The sequence below is a fragment of the Vicugna pacos genome, unplaced genomic scaffold (genome assembly GCF_048564905.1).
Source record: "Vicugna pacos unplaced genomic scaffold, VicPac4 SAC-SAT, whole genome shotgun sequence".
Classification (NCBI taxonomy): domain Eukaryota; kingdom Metazoa; phylum Chordata; class Mammalia; order Artiodactyla; family Camelidae; genus Vicugna; species Vicugna pacos.
Genome location: NW_027328721.1, coordinates 40,114,276 through 40,126,642, shown reverse-complemented (window position 1 = coordinate 40,126,642; position 12,367 = coordinate 40,114,276).

Sequence of the window (12,367 nt, the reverse complement as noted above, 5' to 3'; positions counted from 1 at the left end):
GAGAGACAACTCCACGCAGCTCTCTTCAGTCACAGGTGTTCCCTGTTCGGGGAAGTCCGAGAAATACCTTCCCTGACCTTGGGGAGGAAGCCTCTGTCACGGGGATATCCTGCAAACACCCCTAGCATTCCCTGGCACAGAGACATTAGGAAAACCCTCAGGGGAGACGAGCTTTGGCTTTCCGTTGGAACCCAAGCGCTGCCGACTGTTGGTGGAACCTCCCCACGCTCAGGATTCCGGAACCATTGTCAGTGCGTGGGGGAGCTCGAGAGACAACTCCACGCAGCTCTCCTCAGTCACAGGTGTTCCCTGTTCGGGGAAGTCCGAGATATACCTTCCCTGACCTTGGGGAGGCAGCCTCTGTCACTGGGATATCCTGCAAACCCCTTAGCATTTCCTGGCACAGAGTCATTAGGAAAACCTTCAGGGGAGACGAGGTTAGGCTTTCCGTTAGAACCCACGCGCTGCCGACCGTTGGTGTCACCTCCCCACGCTCAGGATTCCGGAACCATTGTCAGTGCGTGGGGGAGCACGAGAGACAACTCCACGCAGCTCTCTTCAGTCACAGGTGTTCCCTGTTCGGGGAAGTCCAAGAAAAACCTTCCCTGACCTTGGGGAGGCAACCTCTGTCACTGGGATATCCTGCAAACACCCCTAGCATTCCCTGGCACAGAGACATTAGGAAAACCCTCAGTGGAGAATAGCTTAGGCTTTTTGTTAGAACCCACGCCCTGCCGACCGTTGGTGGAACCTCCCCACGCTCAGGATTCCGGAACCATTGTCAGTGCGTGGGGGAGCTCGAGAGACAACTCCACGCAGCTCTCTTCAGTCACAGGTGTTCCCTGTTCGGGGAAGTCCGAGAAATACCTTCCCTGACCTTGGGGAGGCAGCCTCTGTCACTGGGATATCCTGCAAACACCCCTAGCATTCCTTGGCACAGAGACATTAGGAAAACCCTCAGGGGAGACGAGCTTAGGCTTTCCGTTAGAACCCACGCGCTGCCGACCGTTGGTGGAACCTCCCCACGCTCAGGATTCCGGAACCATTGTCAGTGCGTGGGGGAGCTCGAGAGACAACTCCACGAAGCTCTCTTCAGTCACATATGTTCCCTGTTCGGGGAAGTCCGAGAAATACCTTCCCTGAACTTGGGGAGGCAGCCTCTGTCACTGGGATATCCTGCAAACCCCCCTAGCATTCCCTGGCAGAGAGATATTAGGAAAACCCACAGGGGAGAAGAGATTAGGCTTTCCGTTAGAACCCACGCGCAGCCGACCGTTGGTGGAAACTCCACACGCTCAGAATTCCGGAACCATTGTCAGTGCGTGGGGGAGCTCGAGAGACAACTCCACGCAGCTCTCTTCAGTCACAGGTGTTCCCTGTTCGGGGAAATCCGTGATATACCTTCCCTGACCTTGGGAAGGCAGCCTCTGTCACTGGGATATCCTGCAAACCCCCCTAGCATTCCCTGGCACAGAGACATTAGGAAAACCCTCAGGGGATAAGAGCTAAGTCTTTCCGTTAGAACCCACGCGCTGCCGACCGTTGGTGGAACCTCTCAACGCTCAGGATTCCGGAACAATTGTCAGTGCGTGGGGGAGCTCGAGAGACAACTCCACGCATCTCTCTTCAGTCACAGGTGTTCCCTGCTCGGGGAAGTCCGACAAATAACTTCCCTGACCTTGGGGAGGCAGCCTCTGTCACTGGGATATCCTGCAAACACCCCTAGCATTCCCTGGCACAGAGACATTAGGAAAACCCTAAGGGGAGACGAGCTTTGGCTTTCCGTTAGAACCCAGGCACTGCCGACCGTTGGTGGAACCTCCCCATGCTCAGGATTCCGGAACCATTGTCAGTGCGTGGGGGAGCTCGAGAGAAAACTCCACGCATCTTTCTTCAGTCACAGGTGTTCCCTGTTCTGGGAAGTCCGAGAAATAACTTCCCTGACCTTGGGGAGGCAGCCTCTGCCACTGGGATATCCTGCAAACACCCCTAGCATTCCCTGGCACAGAGAGATTAGGAAAACCCTCAGGGGAGACGAGCTTAGGCTTTCCGTTAGAACACACGCGCTGCCGACCATTGGTGGAACCTCCCCGCGCTCAGGATTCCGGAACAAATGTCAGTGCGTGGGGAGCACGAGAGACAACTTCACGCAGCTCTCTTCAGTCACAGGTGTTCCCTGTTCGGGGAAGTCCGAGAAATACCTTCCCTGATCTTGGGGAGGCAGCCTCTATCACTGGGATATCCTGAAAACCCCCCTAGCATTCCCTGGCACAGAGACATTAGGAAAACACTCAGGGGAGACGAGCTTAGGCTTTCCGTTAGAACCCACGCGCTGCCGACCGTTGGTGGAACCTCCCCATGCTCAGGATTCCGGAAACATTGTCAGTGCGTGGAGGAGCACGAGAGACAACTCCACGCAGCTCTGTTCAGTCACAGGTGTTCCCTGTAAGGGGAAGTCCGAAAAATACCTTCCCTGATCTTGGGGAGGCAGACTCTGGCACTGGGATATCCTGCAAACCCCCCTAGCATTCCCTGGCAAAGTGACATTAGGAAAACCCTCAGGGGAGACGAGCTTAGGCTTTCCGTTAGAACCCAAGCGCTGCCGACCTTTGGTGGATCCTCCCGACACTCAGGATTCCGGAAATATTGTCAGTGCGTGGGGGAGCTCGAGAGACAACTCCACGCAGCTCTCTTCAGTCACAGGTTTTCCCTGTTTTGGGAAGTCCGTGAAATAGCTTCCATGACATTGGGGCGACAGCATCTGTCACTGGGATATCATGCAAACATCCCCAAGCATTCCCTGGCACAGAGACATTAGGAAAACCCTCAGGGGAGACGAGCTTAGGCTTTCCGTTAGAACCCATGCGCTGACGACCGTTGGTGGAACCTCCCCACGCTCAGGATTCCGGAACCATTGTCAGTGCGTGGGGGAGCTCGAGAGAAAACTCCACGCAGCTCTCTTCATTCACAGGTGTTCCCTGTTCGGGGAAGTCCGAGAAATACCTTCCCTGACCTTGGGGAGGCAGCCTCTGTCTCTGGGATATCGTGCAAACCCCCCTAGCATTCCCTGGCACAGAGATATTAGGAAAACCCTCAGGGGAGAAGTACTTAGGCATTCCGTTAGAACCCACGCGCTGACGACCTTTGGTGGAACCTCCCCACGCTCAGGATTCCGGAAACATTGTCAGTGCGTGGGGGAGCTCGAGAGACAACTCCACGAAGCTCTCTTCAGTCACAGGGGTTCCCTGTTCGGGGAAGTCCGAAAAATAACTTCCCTGACCTTGGGGAGGCAGCCTCTGTCATTGGGATATCCTGCAAACCACCCTAACATTCCCTGGCACAGAGATATTAAGAAAACCCTCAGGGGAGAAGAGCATAGGCATTCCGTTAGAACCCACGCACTGCCGACTTTTGGTGGAACCTCCCCACGCTCAGGATTCCGGAAATATTGTCAGTGTGTGGGGGATCCCGTGAGACAACTCCACGCAGTTCTCTTCAGTCACAGGTGTTCCCTGTTCGGGGAAGTCCGAGAAATACCTTCCCTGACCTTGGGAAGGCAGCCTCTGTCACTGGGATATCCTGCAAACCCCCCTAGCGTTCCCTGGCACAGAGACATTAGGAAAACCCTCAGGGGAGACGAGCTTAGGCTTTCCGTTAGAACCCACGCTCTGCCGACCGTTGGTGGAACCTCCCCACGCTTAGGATTCCGGAACCATTGTCAGTGCGTGGGGGAGCTCGAGAGACAACTCCACGCAGCTCTCTTCAGTCACAGGTGTTCAATGTTCGGGGAAGTCCAAGGAATACCTTCCCTGAACTTGTGGAGTCAGCCTCTGTCACTGGGATATCCTGCAAACACCCCTAGCATTCCCTGGCACAGAGAAATTAGGAAAACCCTCAGGGGAGACGAGCTTAGGTTTCCGTTAGAACCCACGCGCTGCCGAACGTTGGTGGAACTTCCCCCCGCTCAGGATCCCGGAACCATTGTCAGTGCGTGGGGGAGCTCGAGAGACATCTCCACGCAGCTCTCTTCAGTCACAGGTGTTCCCTGATCGGGGAAGTCCGAGAAATACCTTCCCTGAACGTGGGGAGGCAGCCTCTGTCACTGGGATATCCTGCAAACCCCCCCCAGCATTCCCTGGCACAGAGACATTAGGAAAACCCTCAGGGGAGACGAGCTTAGGCTTTCCGTTAGAACCAAAGCGCTGCCGACCGTTGGTGGAACCTCCCCACGCTCAGGATTCCGGAACCATTATCAGTGCGTGGGGGAGCTCGAGAGACAACTCCACGCAGCTCTCTTCAGTCACAGGTGTTCCCTGTTCGGGGAAGTCCGAGAAATAACTTCCCTGATCTTGGGGAGGCAGCCTCTGTCACTGGGATATCCTGCAAACCCCCCTAGCATTCCCTGGCACAGATACATTAGGAAAACACTCAGGGGAGACGAGCTTAGGCTTTCCGTTACAACCCACGCGCTGCCGACCGTTGGTGGAACCTCCCCACGCTCAGGATTCTGGAAACATTGTCAGTGCGTGTGGGAGCTCGAATACAATTCCACGCAGCTCTCTTCAGACACAGGTGTTCATTGTTCTGGGAAGCCCGAGGAATACCTTCCCTGACCTTGGTGAGTCAGCCACTGACACTGGGATATCCTGCAAACACCCCTAGCATTCCCTGGCACAGAGATATTACAAAAACCCTTAGGGGAGACGAGCTTAAGCTTTCCGTTAGAACCCACGCGCTGCCGACCGTTGGTGGAACCTCCCCACGCTCAGGATTCCGGAACCATTGTCAGTGCGTGGGAGAGCTCGAGAGACAACTCCACGCAGCTCTCTTCACTCACAGGTGTTCCCTGTTCGGGGAAGTCGGAGAAGTACTTTCACTTACCTTGGGGAGGCAGCCTCTGTCACTGGGATATCCTGCAAACTCCCCTAGCATTCCCTGGTGCAGATACATTAGGAAAACCCTCAGGGGAGACGAGCTTAGGCTTTCCGTTAGAACCCACGCGCTGCCGACCGTTGGTGGAACCTCCCCACGCTCATGATTCTGGAACAATTGTCAGAGCGTGGGAGAGCTCGAGAGACAACTCCACGCAGCTCTCTTCAGTCACAGGTGTTCCCTGTTCGGGGAAGGCCTAGAAATAACCTCCCTGACCTTGGGGAGGCAGCCTCTGTCACTGGGATAACCTGCAAACCCCCCTATCATTGCCTGGCACAGAGACATTAGGAAAACCCTCAGGGGAGACGAGCTTTGGCTTTCCGTTAGAACCCACGCGCTGCCGACCGTTGGTGGAACCTCCCCACGCTCAGGATTCCGGAACCATTGTCAGTGCGTGGGGGAGCTCGAGAGACAACTCCACGCATCTCTCTTCAGTCACAGGTGTTCCCTGCTTGGGGAAGTCCGAGAAATACCTTCCCTGACCTTGGGGAGGCAGCCTCTGTCACTGGGAAATCCTGCAACCCCCCCTAGCATTCCCTGGCACAGAGACATTAGGAAAACCCTCAGGGGAGACGAGCTTAGGATTTCCGTTAGAACCCACGCGCTGCCGACCGTTGGTGGAACCTCCCCACGCTCAGGATTCCGGAACCATTCTCAGTGCGTGGGGGAGCTCGAGAGAAAACTCCACGCATCTTTCTTCAGTCACAGGTGTTCCCTGTTCGGGGAAGTCCGAGAAATAGCTTCCCTTAACTTGGGGAGGCAGCCTCTTTCACTGGGATATCCTGCAAACCCCCCTAACATTCCCTGGCACAGAGACATTAGGAAAACCCTCAGGGGAGAAGATTTTAGGCATTCCGTTAGAACCTACGCGCTGCCGACATTTGGTGGAACCTCCCCACGCTCAGGATTCCGGAACCATTGTCAGTACGTGGGGGATCTCGAGAGACAACTCCACGCAGCTCTCTTCAGTCACAGGTGTTCCCTGTTCGGGATAGTCCGAGAAATACTTTCCCTGAACTTGGGGAGGCAGCCTCTGTCACTGGGATATCCTGCAAACCCCCCTAGCATTCACTGGCACAGAGAAATTAGAAAAACCCTCAGGGGAGACGAGCTTATGCTTTCCGTTAGAGCCCACGCGCTGCCGACCCTTGGTGGAACCTCCCCACGCTCAGGATTCCGGAACCATTGTCAGTGCGTTGGGGAGCTCGAGAGACAACTCCACGCAGCTGTCTTCATTCACAGGTGTTCCCTGTTCGGGGAAGTCCGAGAAATAACTTCCCTGACCTTGGGGAGGCAGCCTCTGACTCTGGGATATCCTGCAAACACCCCTAGCATTCCCTGGCACAGAGACATAAGGAAAACCCTCAGGGGAGACGAGCTTAGGCATTCCGTTAGAACCCACGCGCTGCCGACCGTTGGTGGAATCTCCCCACGCTCAGGATTCCGTAAAAATTGTCAGTGCGTGGGGGAGCTCGAGAGAAAACTACATGCAGCTCTCTTCATTCACAGGTGTTCCCTGTTCGGGGAAGTCCGAGAAATACCTTCACTGACCTTGGGGAGGCAGCCTCTGTCACTGGGATATCCTGCAAACACCCCTAGCGTTCCCTGGCACAGAGAAATTAGGAAAACCCTCAGGGGAGACGAGCTTAGGCATTCCGTTAGAACCCACGCGCTGCCGACCGTTGGTGGAACCTATCCACGCTCAGGTTTCCGGAACCATTGTCAGTGCGTGGGGGAGCTCGAGAGACCACTCCAGGCAGCTCTCTTCAGTCACAGGTGTTCCCTGTTCGGGGAAGTCCGAGAAATACCTTCCCTGATCTTGTTGAGGCAGCCTCTGTCTCTGGGATATCCTGAAAACCCCCCTAACTTTCCATGGCATAGAGACATTTGGAAAACCCCCAGGGGAGACGAGCTTAGGCTTTCCGTTAGAACCCACGCGCTGCCGACCATTGGTGGAACCTCCCCAAGCTCAGGATTCCGGAACCATTGTCATTGCGTGGGGGAGCTCGAGAGACAACTCCACGCAGCTCTCTTCAGTCACAGGTGTTCCCTGTTCGGGGAAGTCCGAGAAATACCTTCCCTGATCTTGGGGAGTCAGCCTCTGTCTCTGGGATATCCTGCAAACCCCCCTAGCATTCCCTGGCACAGAGACATTAGGAAAACCCTCAGGGGAGACGAGCTTAGGCATTCCGTTAGAACCCACGCGCTGCCGACAGTTGGTGGAACTTCCCCACGCTCAGGATTCCGGAAATATTGTCAGTGCGTGGGGAACTCGATAGACAACTCCATGCAGCTCTCTACAGTCACAGGTGTTCCCTGTTCGGGGAAGTCCGAGAAATACCTTCCCTGACCTTGGGGAGGCAGCCTCTGTCTCTGGGATATCCTGCAAACCCCCCTAGCTTTCTCTGGCACAGAGACATTAGGAAAACTTTCAGGGGAGACGTGCTTAGGCATTCCGTTAGAACCAACGCGCTGACGACCGTTGGTGGAACCTCCCCACGCTCAGGATTCCGGAATCATTGTCAGTGCGTGGGGGAGCTCGAGAGACAACTCCACGCATCTCTCTTCAGTCACAGGTGTTCCCTGTACGGGGAAGTCCGAGAAATAACTTCCCTGACCTTGGGGAGGCAGCCTCTGTCACTGGGATATCCTGCAAACCACCCTAGCATTCCCTGGTACAGATACATTAGGAAAACACTCAGGGGAGACGATCTTAGGCTTTCCGTTAGAACCCACGCGCTGCCGACCATTGGTGGAACCTCCCCACGTTCAGGATTCCGGAAACATGTTCAGTGCGTGCGGGAGCTCGAGAGAAAACTCCACGCAACTCTCCTCAGTCACAGGTGATCCCTGTTCGGGAAAGTCCGAGAAAAACCTTACCTGACCTTGGGGAGGCAGCCTCTGTCACTGGGATATCCTGCAAACCCCCCTAGCATTCCCTGGCAAAGAGACATTAGGAAAACCCTCAGGGGAGACGAGCTTAAGCTTTCGGTTAGAACCCACGAGCTGCCTACCGTTGGTGGAACCTCCCTACGCTCAGGATTCCGGAACCATTGTCAGTGCGTGGGGGAGCTCGAGAGACAACTCCACGCAGCTCTCTTCAGTCACAGGTGTTCTCTGTTCGGGGAAGTCCGAGAAATACCTTCCCTGACCTTGGGGAGGCAGCCTCTGTCACTGGGATATCTTGCAAAACCCCCTAGCATTCCCTGGCACAGAGACATTAGGAAAAACCTAAGGGGAGACGAGCTTATGCTTTCCGTTAGAACCCACGCGCTGCCGACCGTTGGTGGAACCTCCCCACGCTCAGGATTCAGGAAATTTTGTCAGTACGTGGGGGAGCTCGAGAGACAACTCCACGCAGCTCACTACAGTCACAGGTGTTCCCTGTTCGGGGAAGTCCAAGAAATACCTTCGTTACCTTGGGGATGCAGCCTCTGACACTGGGAAATCCTGCAAACCCCCCTAGCATTCCCTGGCACAGAGATATTAAGAAAAACCTCAGGGGAGACGAGTTTAGGCTTTCCGTTAGAACCCACGCTCTGCCGAGCGTTGGTGGAACCTCCCCACGCTTAGGATTCCGGAACCATTGTCAGTGCGTGGGGGATCTCGAGAGACAATTCCACGCAGCACTCTTCAGTCACAGGTGTTCCCTGTTCGGGGAAGTCCGAGAAATAACTTCCCTGACCTTGGGGAGGCAGCCTCTGTCACTGGGATATCCTGCAAACACCCCTAGCATTCCCTGGCACAGAGACACTAGGAAAACCCTCAGGGGAGTCGAGCTTAGGATTTCCGTTAGAACCAACGCGCTGCCGACAGTTGGTGGAACCTCCCCACTCTCAGGATTCCGGAACCATTGTCAGTGCGTGGGGGAGCTCGAGAGACAACTCCACGCAGCTCTCTTCAGTCGCAGGTGTTCCCTGTTCGGGGAAGTCCGAAAAATAACTTCCCTGACCTTGGTGAGGCAGCCTCTGTCACTGGGATATCCTGCAAACTCCCCTAGCATTCCCTGGCACAGAGACACTAGGAAAATTCTCAAGGGAGACGAGCTTAGTCTTTCCGTTAGAACCCACGCGCTGCCGACCGTTGGTGGAACCTCCCCACGCTCAGGATTCCGGAACAATTGTCAGTGCGTGGGGGAGCTCGAGAGACAACTCCACGCAGCTCTCTTCAGTCACAGGTGTTCCCTGTTCGGGGAAGTGCGAGAAATATCTTCCCTGACCTTGGGGAGGCAGCCTCTGTCACTGGGATATCCTGCAAACCCCCCTAGCATTCCCTGGCACAGTGACATTAGGAAAACCCTCAGGGGAGACGAGCTTAGGCTTTCCGTTAGAACACACGCGCTGCCGACCATTGGTGGAACCTCCCCGCGCTCAGGATTCCGGAACAAATGTCAGTGCGTGGGGAGCACGAGAGACAACTTCACGCAGCTCTCTTCAGTCACAGGTGTTCCCTGTTCGGGGAAGTCCGAGAAATACCTTCCCTGATCTTGGGGAGGCAGCCTCTTTCACTGGGATATCCTGAAAACCCCCCTAGCATGCCCTGGCACAGAGACATTACGAAAACACTCAGGGGAGACGAGCTTAGGCTTTCCGTTAGAACCCACGCGCTGCCGACCGTTGGTGGAACCTCCCCATGCTCAGGATTCCGGAAACATTGTCAGTGCGTGGGGGAGCACGAGAGACAACTCCACGCAGCTCTCTTCAGTCACAGGTGTTCCCTGTACGGGGAAGTCCGAAAAATACCTTCCCTGATCTTGGGGAGGCAGACTCTGGCACTGGGATATCCTGCAAACCCCCCTAGCATTCCCTGGCAAAGTGACATTAGGAAAACCCTCAGGGGAGACGAGCTTAGGCTTTCCGTTAGAACCCAAGCGCTGCCGACCGTTGGTGGAACCTCCCGACACTCAGGATTCCGGAAACATTGTCAGTGCGTGGGGGAGCTCGAGAGACAACTCCACGCAGCTCTCTTCATTCACAGGTTTTCCCTGTTTGGGGAAGTCCGTGAAATAGCTTCCATGATATTGGGGCGACAGCATCTGTCACTGGGATATCATGCAAACATACCCTAGCATTCCCTGGCACAGAGACACTAGGAAAATTCTCAAGGGAGACGAGCTTAGTCTTTCCGTTAGAACCCACGCGCTGCCGACCGTTGGTGGAACCTCCCCACGCTCAGGATTCCGGAACAATTGTCAGTGCGTGGGGGAGCTCGAGAGACAACTCCACGCAGTTCTCTTCAGTCACAGGTGTTCCCTGTTCGGGGAAGTGCGAGAAATATCTTCCCTGACCTTGGGGAGGCAGCCTCTGTCACTGGGATATCCTGCAAACCCCCCTAGCATTCCCTGGCACAGTGACATTAGGAAAACCCTCAGGGGAGACGAGCTTAGGCTTTCCGTTTGAACACACGCGCTGCCGACCGTTGGTGGAACCTACCCACGTTCAGGATTCCAGAAACATTGTCAGTGTGTGGGGGAGCTCGAGAGACAACTCCACGCAGCTCTCTTCAGTCACAGGTGTTCCCTCTTCGGGGAAGTCCGAGAAATACTTTCCCTGCCCATGGGGAGGCAGCCTCTGTCACTGGGATATTCTGCAAACCCCCCTAGCATTCCCTGGCACAGAGACATTAGGAAAACACTCAGGGGAGACGAGCTTAGGCTTTCCGTTAGAACCCAAGCGCTGCCGAACGTTGGTGGAACCTCCCCACGCTCAGGATTCCGGAACCATTGTCAGTGTTTGGGGGAGCTCGTGAGACAACTCCCCGCAGCTCTCTTCAGTCACAGGTGTTCCCTGTTCGGGGAAGTCTGAGAAATACCTTCCATGACCTTGGGGAGGCAGCCTCTGTCACTGGGATATCCTGCAAACCCCCCTAGCATTCCCTGGCACAGAGACATTAGGAAAACCCTCAGGGGAGACGAGATTAGGCTTTCCGTTAGAACCCACGCGCTGCCGACCGTTGGTGGAAAATCCCCAACTCAGGATTCCGGAACCATTCTCAGTGCGTGGGGGTGCTCGAGAGAAAACTCCACGCAGTTCTCTTCAGTCACAGGTGTTCCCTGTTCGGGGAAGTCCGAGAAATACTTTCCCTGCAATTGGGGAGGCAGCTTCTGTCACTGGGATAACCTGCAAACCCCCCTAGCATTCCCTGGCACAGAGACATTAGGAAAACACTCAGGGGAGACGAGCTTAGGCTTTCCATTAGAACCCTCGTGCTGCCGATCGTTGGTGGAACCTCCCCACGCTCAGGATTCCGGAAACATTTTCAGTGCGTGTGGGAGCTCGAGAGACAACTCCACGAAGCTCTCGTCAGTCACACGTGTTCCCTGTTCGGGGAAGTCCGAGAAATACCTTCCCTGACCTTGGGGAGGCAGCCTCTGTCACTGGGATATCCTGCAAACACCCCTAGCATTCCCTGGCACAGTGATATTAGGAAAACCCTCAGGGGAGACGAGCTTAGGCTTTCCGTTAGAACACACGCGCTGCCGACCGTTGGTGGAACCTCCCCACGTTAAGGATTCCGGAAACATTGTCAGTGTGTGGGGGAGCTCGAGAGACAACTCCACGCAGCTCTCTTCAGTCACAGGTGTTCCCTGTTCGGGGAAGTCCGAGAAATACCTTCCCTGACCTTGGGGAGGCAGCCTCTGTCACTGGGATATCCTGCAAACCCCCCTAGCATTCCCTGCAACATAGACACTAAGAAAACCCTCAAGGGAGACGAGCTTAGTCTTTCCGTAAGAACCCACGCTCTGCCGACCGTTGGTGGAACCTCCCCACGCTCAGGATTCCGGAACAATTGTCAGTGCGTGGGGGAGCTCGAGAGACAACTCCCCGCAGCTCTCTTCAGTCACAGGGGTTCCCTGTTCGGGGAAGTCCGAGAAATACCTTCCCTGACCTTGGGGAGGCAGCCTCTGTCACTGGGATATCCTGCAAACACCCCTAGCATTCCCTGGCACAGTGATATTAGGAAAACCCTCAGGGGAGACGAGCTTAGGCTTTCCGTTAGAACACACGCGCTGCCGACCGTTGGTGGAACCTCCCCACGTTAAGGATTCCGGAAACATTGTCAGTGTGTGGGGGAGCTCGAGAGACAACTCCACGCAGCTCTCTTCAGTCACAGGTGTTCCCTCTTCGGGGAAGTCCGAGAAATAGCTTCCCTGATCTTGGGGAGGCAGCTTTTGTCTCTGGGATATCCTGCAAACAGCCCTAGCATTCCCTGGCACATAGACATTAGGAAAACCCTCAGGGGAGACGAGCATAGGCATTCCGTTAGAACCCATGCGCTGCCGACCGTTGGTGGAACCTCCCCACGCTCAGGATTCCGGAAAAATTGTCAGTGCATGGGGGAAATCGAGAGACAACTCCATGTAGCTCTCTTCAGTCACAGGTGTTCCCTGTTCGGGGAAGTCCGAGAAATACCTTCCCTGACCTTGGGGAAGCAG